Source organism: Tyto alba, unplaced genomic scaffold, assembly GCF_018691265.1.
Source record: "Tyto alba isolate M040663 unplaced genomic scaffold, T.alba_DEE_v4.0 Super-Scaffold_38, whole genome shotgun sequence".
NCBI lineage: Eukaryota > Metazoa > Chordata > Aves > Strigiformes > Tytonidae > Tyto > Tyto alba.
The window spans coordinates 23,949,591-23,962,586 of record NW_024881313.1 but is presented as its reverse complement, the minus strand read 5'-3'; the positions used below and the strand labels follow the sequence as shown (position 1 = coordinate 23,962,586).

Sequence of the window (12,996 nt, the reverse complement as noted above, 5' to 3'; positions counted from 1 at the left end):
TGAAATTACACAGGCTATTTTTGTCAGCACTAAGACGAGCCTAAAGAAGGTGAAAACTCTTGAGCATTCTGTTACAGTAAAGGAGGTCTGGAGGAGGACTAAAGTACTCTATGGCCCCACATCGGAGGAAGAGAAGGGCTTTGACGTTGCAAGGTGGCTGTTTGCGGCGCTTCCATGAGCCATAGACACCCCAATGGAGTGCACGTGAACACCTTCCTCTGTTGTACAGCATCTTGTCTGTCCTCAGAGTGCCTTCTCCAGTGCATGGCTCTTTGGTGCTCATGCATTCAATACATCAATTAGTTCACACCAATTTCTGCATCACTCTCCAGACACAGTGCACTGAGGAAAGGGCCACAGACTTGGCCATTAAATATCTTGGCGTAATGTTTTTTTGATGGGTCACACATAATTTATTATTTTAATCTTATCAATAAAAACATAAAAGCATGATTTATATCATCCGCTGTGTTACCAGTCAGAGGAAGGCATATGGGACTGTTCATGCCAGTAAATTGCTGTAAATCAGGGCAAGATTAGGACTTGCTTAGGTCCCTGTGGGGCAGGGAGTTCTGGAATGTTCCTCTTGTGAAGCTTGTTCTGTCTTTTTTTGGGGATGTAAGGGAAAGGCTGTCCCCTTATCTTTGGAAAAAAATGAAGTTTTGCATCCCAAGCTCTGGAGTTCTCAGCCAGCGTCTCAGGGTTTCCACCCATTGCAGCATCCCTTTGCATTGTCCTGGGGCCTTTCTTGGGAGGTTATTCTGACAGGGACCACCATGCAGGCAGCATCACTTTTGGGATGAATATTGATGAAAAGCACTGGCAGGCTTTGCGCTAAAGTGAATGTAGATTTAGATGCTTTACTTGGTTCCCCTTGGCTTCCTTGGCAGGCAGGTTCGGGTGCCCTTGCCTTTGCAACCTCTCAAGTTTCAGCCTTTGCCCTCTCTTTCCTGCCACGTTTCATGTGATTTTTGTTGTCCCTGTGGTGGGGCCACAAGGATTTCAGGGGGCTGAACGCTCTGATGGGGGTAGGAGGACATTGGTGTGTGCAGTTTGTCAGGGAATGACTGAGAGGGTAGTGGGGGCCCTGTAGAGAAACGGGATCTTGTGGGGAGCAAGAATAATGAATGCATGATGAGTAGGTTTCAAAATTAACTCTCTCTGTTCATTTAGCTTCTTTTTTTTTTTTTGTTTAAATACCAAATGCATTTGGTCTGCATTATGGGTGTATTGTCTGCCAAGTTTTATTTTTAAGTAAAAAGTTACTCGAGAACAGATGCAGCAGCTCAGATATGTAAACTTCTGTTTTCTGTACTTTTACCATAACTTAAAAATGGACACAATGACTTTTAAAAAATTGTAATAAATTTGCTACTGGATTAAGTTGTTCTTGCCAAGTTTCAAGCTGCACTGAAAAATAGGGTCCTTAATGAGAAGTTTGAGACAGGCACACTGTAGCTGTATGCATTCACAAGCTGAGCTGGAATGACTAAAACCCAGTATATTTGTCCTTAAAATTCATAACTGACATTCCTGGAACTCATTTTGAGATCGTATTTAAGTCAGTTCTTAAATATCTTTGTTAACCTTTTGAAGTGAAAGGCCTTTGATGAGAACACACCAGCAGATCTCAGGATACAGTTTTGTGTTTTTACACTTCCAAAGCAGACAAGCAGTAGCCTGCTGATAGAAAGAAAAGGGTCATGTGCACACACTTATATTATGTGGTATATCCTTCCTATACATGTGTGCACATTTAGGAAATAATAGGTACAAACAGGCTTTTTTCAGCTGCAAGATTACAATCCCATTAATGATTTTCTGATGATACTGTACCATGCAGGAGCTGAGCCCTTCATGAACAAAGCAGATATTTTCAAGTTACCATCCATTCATTCAATCTACTTACAAATAGATGAAATTATCCAAATGACTGTTAGCTAGCAAGAGATAAATAAGGAAGTTTTATTTTTTTATGTCTTTCTCTGTAATTTGAATACCTGGGATGGCAGTTCTCAGTGCAGTTGTGTAGCAGACCTGTATCTGTGTTCTCAAAAATAGCTGTAATCCATTTTGCTTAAGCCAAACAATGGGGTATGGCTGACTGTACCACTCTTACCTTTCTGAAAGCAAGAAGTCTATTTTTAAGTGAGACGTCGCCACTTGTAAGGAGCTTCTCACTCCTATTTTTTGTTAAGTGAAACAGTTAATTTTTAATACAAACAGGTTGAAGAAAAATTGTTAAGTCCCTAGTAAATATTTTAGTTTATGAAGACATTTTGAGTAGTATTTCAAAAAGCACAGAGTGAAAGCAGATTGACATTTTATTTTTGAAAAAACATTTGTCAATGTTGCTGTGCTCCTAAGAGCAGGCAGTCATTGGTGTTGAAGCAAATTCTTTATTGTGCTTCCCCGAAAAAGCAACTTTTCATAGCAGATCATGAGTAGAAAGCTTATGACATCTGGTTCATGCTATGGTCCGGACCCTGATTTCAGGTACATCAGTGTGTCCACAGCAACTTTGCTCACCCAGTGCCCAGCATCACCGAGGCCACATTCATCTCAAGACCTCGTGCCAAATTAACAGGGTATGAGTGCAGTGCCCGGTGACGAAACCAAGAAATTGCAGTTTACCGTTTATAAGGTAAACGGATTGTACAGTTTCCCATTTCAGTCATTAACATGCTTATAAACATGGGACCATATGCTACTCTAGCTTCACACAACGGGGAAATCCCACGTAAAGATCAAGGACAGGCTGTATAACTGACTGTCAGGAGAGCGGCCTCGCTTTATACCTCTGCATGATTATTGCGATCTTGTGGGAGTTGGGTCTAGTGCTGGGGTGGGAGTGTGGCCCGGGGAGCTGGGGAGCCGGGGAGCGGCTGCGGGAACGGAGCTGCTGGGAGAGAGTGCAGCCGTGCTCGGATGTGTCACATATGTAAGCGTTTCTGTCGTAAGCTGATATGCTTATGTGTATAAAGTGACATACGCGAATGTGTTCGCTTAAGGCAGTAAATTTCAGTTTGGATTAATCCTAGTGTAGGTATAATATATAAATATATATAATTGGTCAAATATGTGTCTTCATCTGACCACTGAAAGCTTGGTTCAGTGTTTTTGTTTGGTTAAAAATCCATGTTGGAGAACAAGTTTTCATTAACTCCTTGGCATGCTGTCATTCACAGCAGGTTCCCTGTGTGACAGGAATAACTAAAACCAGACTTACCTATCTGTATTTGTTGTACAAACGCATGCAGAAACAACAGTCTGACTGCAACAAACACTCCAGAAATCTACAAGTAAAATATCTAATAATGTTTATAGTGAGGCTGGACATAAATCTAAAGCGGCAATGTCAGTCTTTGGTTTACGGATCACTAAAATGCTGGCTTTCTGTAATGCTGCACTGCTCTGAGTACCCTATCGTCAGTCACCTGCGGGAACAAAATGTTCTGCATCGTTATAGCACAAGGAAATGAAAAATCCCAGCTTTCTGGGATATCGCTGTCTGGTGAACTGCGTTTGGTGAATGTAAGCAAAAATTAAAATGAGGGAAAGAGCAATGAAATGGCAGGACAGGGAGTTCTCTAACTTTTCTGTAGACAGATTTTCCTTGATTTCACTTTATAAGTTATTTAGCACAGTAGAAAAGCCAGAACAAATAAAAATAGTGAGGAAACTAAAGACCTGGGAAGGAGGGTGGCTTTTAAAAATCCTCTTGAATGACTGGTTGATTTTTGAAGATGTTTGATCTCTATTTTTAGACGTTTATACTCAGGAGTGTGCTCTGTTTCTGATGTTTTCATTGCTGCCACCTTTTTCTTTCCTTTCGGCTTCCTTTCTTTCTTTCATTTGGATCCTGCAAAGTTTGTGATTTATAAAGCATGATCCCGGGGTTGTTTATTGCAGCACACTGAGCACCTCTGGTGAGACCCTCAGCACACTGCAGGATGAGGCCCACATTAATACAGAGCACTTAAATGTAAGGGTATAGCCATGCACATAAGTACTATAGAAAGACACACACAAGCTGCAGAATAGTGCTGTGATTTTGTGTGGTCCTTGCCAACTTTTCCTCGCAATTTAACATTTTTAGAAATTAACATGTAATTTAAAAATGAGCTATAAAATTTAAAAGCATAATATGAACACAATGGAACCTGTTTTCAGAAACAACTCGAGGGACCTGCAAAAACCACTAGTACCAGTAACTTTTGCAAGTCTGATCTAAACGGTGCTGGAGGCCTTGGGGATATTTTAAAATAAATGGTAACCTGGGAGAGCTGAAGGACGTCCTTGTTGCAGATCCTAATGTCATCCAGAAGTGAAATGGAAAAGGGGAATGTCAAGTACAGTATTAAATGCACACAGCAGTGTAACTGCAATTTGAAGGTTATACAGTTAAGATCGTATTTCTGCAGGAATTTTATTATTACATGACCTGATTCGTCGACACTGAAATAGCATGGAATTGAGAATTGAGGAGAGGATTGTGTTTAATTTGCTGTTCTGTTGTTTTTTCTAAAGAAAGATTAAAAGGAAATGGCTTTACTACAGGGACAGTGTCAAGTTTAATATGCCAGATGTGATAGCCCAAACTTGAGAATTTTAAAGATCCTGCCCACTCCCTGCTAGTTAAGTTGGTTGTTCGCTTTTTGCATTTTTCTGTTTGAACAGCAAAAATCAAATAAGCTGGTTTTTAATTCCCATTAGTTTCTTGATTTCTCAGTATTTGAACTGCAGGGGGAATGGGTCAGGATTATTTCCACATGACCCTGAAAAACTGCTTCATCAAAACTTAATCATTTTTTTATTTTGTGGAAAGGTAGCAGTGTCAACCTCTCTCAGGTGAGGGGAGCAAAGGAAGAGGGTGGAGGGTGGGCTGGGAGCATGGATGGTGTGGATAGAGCATCCTCCCAAATAGCGTGGCACCCAGGGGCTGCCAGCGGGCCAGGGGGAGCTTTGCCTGGAGCCAGCCCACCAATGTTAGCTTTTCTGAGCCATTTCTCTCTACTCCTTGCTTTCAATGGTCAGTTTTGTGGGAAAAGAGAGTATTTGTTTTCTCACAGGTGCTGGGTGAAAGTACTGTGCATTCTTGTTTTATCTGTTTGTTTTCAGGTGCAAATAGCTATGAATTTTGGGGGCTTTTTAAATTTTTTTCTCAATCCCCAAAAAAGATTCTGGGGATTGGGCTATGTGCGAGTCAGATATGCTTCCAATAGCAGCGTGTTTGTGGATATAATTCAGGTATAATTGCTGTGGAGACGCCACGGAGCAGAGGAGGTGTGTGTGCACCTCTGCTGATTTTGCTTCTGTTGATATCATGGCAAATTTTTTGCGTACTTTAGTAAAAAGTAGCTCAAGACGGTTGTGTGGCCGCAGAGAATTTGCTTCAAGTCAGCTTGCTTCAGGGCAGCACGTCTCAGGACTCCTGACAGCTTTATCATCACAGAGAATGAGGTGTTCTTGCATGAATGATTTGAAATGGAAAAGACACCTGACCAAAAAACCAAGAGAGACGAAAAAAATCAGGGGATCAGCCATGTTTCCATGGCCACAGGTTGCAGCTGCCTGTGCTGGTACAGCAGCCCACCTCTGTTTCTCCAGGACCATTAAAATTTCCCCAATGCAAATATTTGCTTCAACAGCCAAAAAAGCATCAGACTCATGCACTTGCCCGGGACCTCTCTCAGACACAGCAGGAAAAATGTATGGTGCTGTCACCGATTGCTAACATCTATATATATTTTAATACTGCTCTTTAGACTTAGCCAATGCCCCAGGCCTCAGCAAGAGCTGTTCCCTGGCAAGCCTTAGGCCTCATTCATTTAGCAAAGGTGTGTGTTCAAAGAGAAAGAAATATTTATCCCCATTTTCCCATTGTTCAACGTGTCTTCAGAATTATGCTTGGTCTTAAAACCTGGGGCCAGCCCAAATGTGAATGTTTCAGGAAATTATGTGCATGGAAAAGCACATGATCATAAATCAGACTGTTTTCCAGTTTTAGCTGTAGACTACATGGCTAGTAATGAATATAATAGGGAAATTAGTAAGAAAATTAGCAGTTAATTTAAGGAGTATTTAAAGAGTGTGTGAAACTACAGTCTGGGAAAACTGATTTAGTGAAATGGATGTGATTCTTTCTCCCCTAACGCTGCCTGAGTAGAATTTTCCCCAGCAGCCAAATTTCTGTGCAGATTGCTCACAGCAGGAACATCGGGCTTCCATGCTGCGCTGCAGCGCATCAGCTGGTGCAGCTTTTGCACCGATTCAGGGGATCCTCAGCCTTGCAAATGCTGTCTGGCTGCAGCCACTGCCACTGTGAGTGGCTGCATGCATTGCAAAAGGAAGCACTACTCAAAGGAGGAGGGCAGAGGGGGGCTCAGGAGGGGATAAGGGGAGGAGATAATGGGGAAATGCATCAGCTCAAGCAGAGCAGCAGAAAGCCCTGGGTGCTGCAGCCCTGGTGCAGCAGCCAGGGACAGACCAGTGCAGCATCAGGCAGGAGCGTGGCTTTGCATCCCGTGGGTCACCCCCGTGGCCTGACCGCCCTGTGCTGTCCCTGTGCTGTCCCTGCGGGACCCTGCCACTGCAGCTTTCCCCCCGATACGCTTCTGGGGCACAAAGGAGGGTATGTTTGCTCTCTCCCCTACCTGAGAAACCTGGCAGCAAAATGTGGTTATCAGCTGTTTGTGCCAAAGAGGGAATGTAAGCCAATGAACATGAAAATTATGGCATGATTTTAAACATAAAAGAAAGAAAAAGGGGAACAAAACACGAGTGTTTGCAAAGACAGAAACACAAAGATGTGCTGTCACCCCATCAGGAGTGGCTTTGAAATCATACACCTGACTTTATAGATCACTGATTGGAAAGTGCTTTTGAGTGCAAAGCCATGGCTGGAGGCAGATCACCCCAGTGCTGTGTTGCGAGCAAGACTTTCACAGTCTTCAATCCCAAAATGTGCCTGTTCTGCTCCTTGGGCTCACGTGAGTCACCAGCTGGCTCTGCCCCTGCACCGAGACATCTGCTCGTGGCACCTGCATGGAGAAGAAAGAGAAATTACAGGGACAAAGACCTTCCTTTTTGCCCACTGAATTATTTTTACGTGTAAAATCTATCATCTCCTTCATGAATAATCACTGTCTTCGGTGACACTTGTTAATACACTAATCTACATACAGTGCAGCAAAGCATGACCAGGAGGGGACGGGGTGCAGGAAAGTCAGGTGCAGGTGGGACAGGGTGATAGCAGCAGGGGGATGAGGGCTGGACTTTTCATATTCTGGGGCAGTAAATTTAAAGGAATGGCAAGCCCATAAAAGTTTCACTTCTTTCTGGAAAAATGTCTGAATTGAAATTTCATACCTGGCATGGGGTTCCTGTGTGTCCCAGCCTCCTTCCGCTGCTGGGGAGAAATAACACAACTTTGGGTAATGTCCTGGTAAATTCTGCTTGTAGCGTGGATTATCCCCCATGCAGTGTTACAGTGCTGCTGTTCATGTTGCTGTAGTTAAGGTTGTATCTGTGTTTCCATTAGAACCCTTTTAATCCGCAAATTTATGACCCAGCTGTAAAAATTCAATCCAGACTGAAACTTGGCATGGGCAGTGTTCGTTCTCCCATCTGTGGAAGGGATTTAAGCAGGTACATCCCAGTAATAACCATCCGAGTTAGGCTTGTAAATTTGGAGCATGATGACTGCTGAATAAAACTGTGAGCTTCTCAGTAGTCCTGGAGTTTGAAATATTTTATGTCTGTGGTGAGACTAGTGAAAAGCAGCTTGTTTGTATTGAGTCGTATACCTGTAAATGAAGAAAATGTTTTGGGTTTTTCTGTGTTTGCTTACATGCACAAGCACATGCATTTTCCTTACCGTGGCAATATTTTGATGTGGGTGGCAAACACTTGAAACTCTACAGGGTCTTACTCCAAAGCAAGGTTTGATCGCTCCCAGGTAGCATAAGAAATTGTATTCATGCTGGTGCGGACAGTAGAATTTATTTATTTATCATAATAGAAAAAAGCAGGGAAATAAAACAACTTCTGAGTAGGATTTTTGATTAGATTTTTCTTAAAATATCTTCAAAAGTGATTCAGTATTGAACTGCAAAATTATTCACCATCACTTCCTCTCATTTTAATTTTCTTTTCTAAAAAGCTACACACTGAACGTGCCTGACCAGATAGACTAGTAATCTTATCTGATCCAGCAAATCCTATTTCCCTTTGCAGATTTGTGGTTTTTGAAAGTAATTCTGTAACTTAAAAAAACTCCTTTATGTGTTTAACTGAAATTTTTTAGGTCATTTGTCCATAATGTGAATACCAGAAACATAATGATGAAAGCAGTTTAGCGAGACCAGACTTCTGATCTTCCATGTGTATTCACAAAGAAGATTTCAGGAGGGTTTTGGCACTTCTGGATTGAAGGGGGAACCTGGAATCTCTAAGTGGACTAACAGTAGGTTGTGGATGAGTTTATACCTGGACACTTGGAAAACTCCTTGACTGTATTTAGAAAACAGGGGAACTTATGGGTATTGTTTGTGTATGAGATTTTTCCTCTTGGTAGAGGAGGGGGAGTGCTCATAAAAACACCTGTTCTGGAAAAATGTCCCTTCATCTGTAAAGTTCAATTTGAAATTTCTAATTATCCAGAAACAGAGAAGCAGAGTTGAATTCTGTTTTATTTAATCCACTTCACTTCAAACTTAAAAAAATCTGGTATGAGATACAAGGGGTAGATGCTGAAATGTCAGTGATTACTAAAGTCCATTTGAGGTCTTTTATGCTTTGTGGCATTAAATTGGCATCAGATAGCTACTTTAGTTCTGTTAAAGGAGAAATACGTCCAAACAGTCAAAGCACACAGAAGGCTTGTATAATATATGGAAGTTTTACATGAAGTACAAAAAAAGGAGCAGGACTTTAAAGCAGGAAAGTAAATTGGAGAAGTAAACTACATTGTAGAAAATCTGGAAAAAGTAAGAACAATTCAAACAGACAGAGATCAGATAAACGGCTAGAGCTGGAACAGAGGAAAAGAAAGACACAAAAATAGGTAAAGCAAAATTCCAACAAGCCATGAAATGTGTTTTCCTTAATTTTTCACAGTGGCCTTGAAACCTGATGTTGGAGACTCTATCTCTGTTCTCTCACTGATGACCAGAAGTTGAGGTTATTATGACCAGATCATTTGGTATGGCACTGACATTTCAAGTTAACAGGGATTGCCAAGACTCTCAGTTATGACACTAAAATATACCGCTATTTCTGGGGCCAATTTTCAGTCCCTCCCTCATGCCTCCACATTGATTTAGGCAACAGATGCATGAAAGGCAAAGCAACATTCAAAATAATCCCTTAACTGAAGCTGGGGGAAGGCTGGCTAATGGGCTGTAGCCAAAATTCCTTAAATGTTACAATGTTTTACATTTCTGAATGTAAAAACTTTCTTTCCAATGTGAGGTACCAGCCAAATGTCTTAGTTACGGTATCTCAGAGTAAAAACTGGCATATGGCCTTGTGGTCATTTGTGGGTATTGACAGATTTACACCATCAAAGATCAAGTTAAATGTTGTCGGTTTCTCCATCTCCCCTTTACTTTGTCAGGCTTTTTTTCTCTCAGTTACTATTTGTCAACTTAAATCCAGTTTGCTGGAAAAATGAAGGCTCTTCACGACCTGGCTCTTCAGGAGCAAATTGCCTCAAATTCTTTCTGCTAGCCAAGGTATTTTGTAATGCATTGCAAAACAGCAGCAGGATTGCTCTCCTTGCACTGGATGTACTCTGTGGGCTAGACACTGTGGGCAGTTTTAATGAGATCTTGGTGTGCTGGAGAATTTTTCTCAGCCGTTGACTTCAGGGAGACTTTCATCCCAGGTCCCTGCTCTTCTAATTGCTATTCCCTCCCCAAGGAGCAGGGTCTGGCTTTGCCCCATTATTGGCTAAGCCGTGGGGAGCCTGGGCCAGCAGCTGCTGGGGGAGCAGGTCCTGGAGCTGGTGTGCAAATTAAACGGTCTGCTCCTGACTGTCAATGGCAGCTTTGCACGGGAGGACTGGTGGATTGCCCATTACACAGACACACTAAAATTCATTGTCCTGCTTTTCTCCTTCTTGTGTTGTTTAGCTGGTGTAGCTGTTGGTCACTGCATCGCTAATTCACTTCCCTGGGATTGTCTTCAAATAAGACTATTGACCTCCAGAAGGCAGTGGCCTTTGTTCCTTTATCAGGGAAAGCCCAGGGTGGCCGTAGTACTGCTTTTGCTGTCAGTCAGGGCCCAGTGCAGCTTGCAAGACTAATGTCACTGGGGGAGCATGGGTGCTGGGTGAAGCCTGGCGCCCTTCCCTGTCCACATTATCAGAACTGCAGTAGTTATGGTCTTCCTAATTATTGAATCTCAGTAGTATTGAATATTTAAAGACACTTTTTGAAGTGGGGAGAACCCAAAAAAGCTGCTGTGTTCTGGTCAGCTCCAGAGACAGTAGTAGTGTTTGTAGACCATACAGTCTTTCATATATATATATATATATATATATATACACATACACACACACACGTATTTCCTCAGTGCTCTGTTACAATGATGATATCTGTGGAATTCAAGCCTGCTGCCTTGCTGTTTTACTCTGCTTATTCCTTCAGCTCAGAGCTGTGCAGTAGTTTACTATGGCAATGAACTTTGCAAATATAGAGGAAAAGAGGCTTCCAAGTGTATTATCCACATGTAGTGAGATATCTCCCTTTCAAATACCATACCTCACTGAGGTGCTTAGTTCAGCTTGCCCAGCAAAGCCCCAAGTCCTATCCATGAAGGTCAGCAAGGAAGACAGGCTGACCTGCAGGTATTGATCCCAGTGATCCTTTGTTTTATGCAAAGGCCTTTTTTTGCTGGCTAAACCAATGTAAGGAAATGCTTGTTTAAACATTTTAAACAAATAGAAATGGCAGGCATCTTTATAAGCCTGTTCTCCTTTTAGTACTGTCTCCCAGCATTTCTACTACTGTTTTCAGTCCTTGTCTAATGAGACTGAGAGTGATAAAATTTCTCCTGGCTAGAAGTTCATATAAGCATTAATGACTGTTACATTTGCTCTGGATCTATATAGGGAAAAGGTCATTAATATTTCTTAGTCCTCTAATCTTCATTCAACTCACGGATTCATATCCCTGATTCTCTGCCCTCTTATTCGAAAAGGGGCTAATAATTATATCTGATGTCTGACTCAAAATGCTTTTAGCTTCACCTGATAATTGATGGACAGGCACTCAGATGTTTTCAAACCAAGCCTTTGGAAATGCTTTATGTTGAACAAAGCAAAAATACGTTGCGCCAAGATCTGGTCTGGTTTTTGAGCGTTTTGGCCCCAAAGCCTGCTACATGGTTTGACACACAATGTTCATGTGTTTGTAAAGCTTTCCAAACTTCATTTGGTGAACTCCAGCTGCTTTCAGTAGGATCTTTGCTCACAGATCAAAGACTGTGACCCTCAGAGAATGTAAGTGCTCATAACTGGGTACTGCTCTTCCTTCATTCCTTGTACAAAATAGGAAAAATAAAGGCTGTTTTCAGTGCCACAGTACTGCTGCACTTGCTGAGGTTTGAGGAGCTCTGTCATCTCTCTGTGGGCGTTGTGGCTGCTTGGAGACATCCCTTCCTTGCCGTGCTGGCAACACCCAGCCCAATCTGAGCCCACCAAAACCCTCTCCTGCCTCATGGCAGCATCCTCTTTCCATTCTGTCCCAACAGCCTCCCAGGCAGCAGCTCCATGCTCGCCACAGGACCAAAAATCCTGTAATGGACCAAGTGTGGGACATGTCTCTGCTGGGGCAAACTCAGCATGATCCACCTGCTCCTGCCCACCTTTCCCCTTGGAGACCCTGTGTCCCACCACGCAACGCCTCCTGCATGTGAAAAACCAGCCTGCGGCCCCAGCTGGGAACAGCAAAAAGCCAAGTCTGGGTGAGCTGTGTGAAGGGCAGCAGAGGAGGGTTGGAGCATGGTGTCTGAAGGGGGTCGTGGGGAGAATTGGGTTTGTGCTGCCCCTCGGGGTGCGAGGGACCTGCGTGCCGTGGGTTATCTGGTAACAGGCCTCACCTTCGTCCTTGACAAGCTCTGCTCCATCCAAGGATTTTGCTCCCTTGGCCTCTGCGTATCTTTACAGCTGGATTATGGGTTTAGGAAAGTCAAATGCCCTGAGATCACAGATACAGGGTAACTGTTTACAGAGGACAGGAGGAGGGAGAAAATCAACAAATTCCTGTGATATATTGTATGTCATCTGTACGTGACACTCCAAGACCTTCAAATGCTTAAGCTAAAGACCTAAATATAATTTAGTTAGTAAAAATATACCTTAGTTATAATAAAATGATAATAGTGGAACTTGGCAACAGAGCAGCTAATAAATACTACACTTCTGAAATGTGCCTGGGATCCAAGTACGTACTCTTTTACTGTGTAGTTAAAGCATGTGGCAGGACATGCTAGACCAAGATTTTCTTTTTGTCTTTCCAGTGGAAAACTAAAGTTCTTTGTTTAAGTGAAGCCCGTTGGGAATTTTACTTAAGTAAAACAAGGAGCTAAAGAATTCCATTCCCTTTTGCCAACTTTTTTCCTCCTTCGAGCCAAATTATCGATTAATGGGGCATTAAATATCAAATACTGCCTAGTTATATTCATACCCTTTTTTATTTAGGCTCCTTCAATACTTTCTCGTTGGTGCTTCAAACACAGCTGAATTAAAAGATGAGATACTTTATTGGGAAAATACTACCCCTTCTAAACCTTTTTGGCCTTATAAAAATAAAGGTCAGTAATATGAAAGTCAATACATTTGAATACTTAACCCTATTTCTGATTTATTAAAAGGAAAAAAAAAAAAACAAACAACTCTGTACTCCTTTAAGATCTTCTTCGTCCTGAGCTTCATTCTTTGCCTTCCTCATTAGCTGTCTCCATTTCGGTACCCTATCGTTTTGCCAGCAG

The 12,996-nt window shown here is 42.3% G+C and overlaps 1 protein-coding gene across 3 annotated transcripts in view; it reads left to right on the top strand.

Annotated features, from left to right (window-relative positions):
• The window catches only part of MKX (mohawk homeobox), a 46,231-nt gene that overhangs the window by 11,591 nt on the left and 21,644 nt on the right, over positions 1-12,996 (top strand). The gene's annotated exons all lie outside the window — the stretch shown is intronic.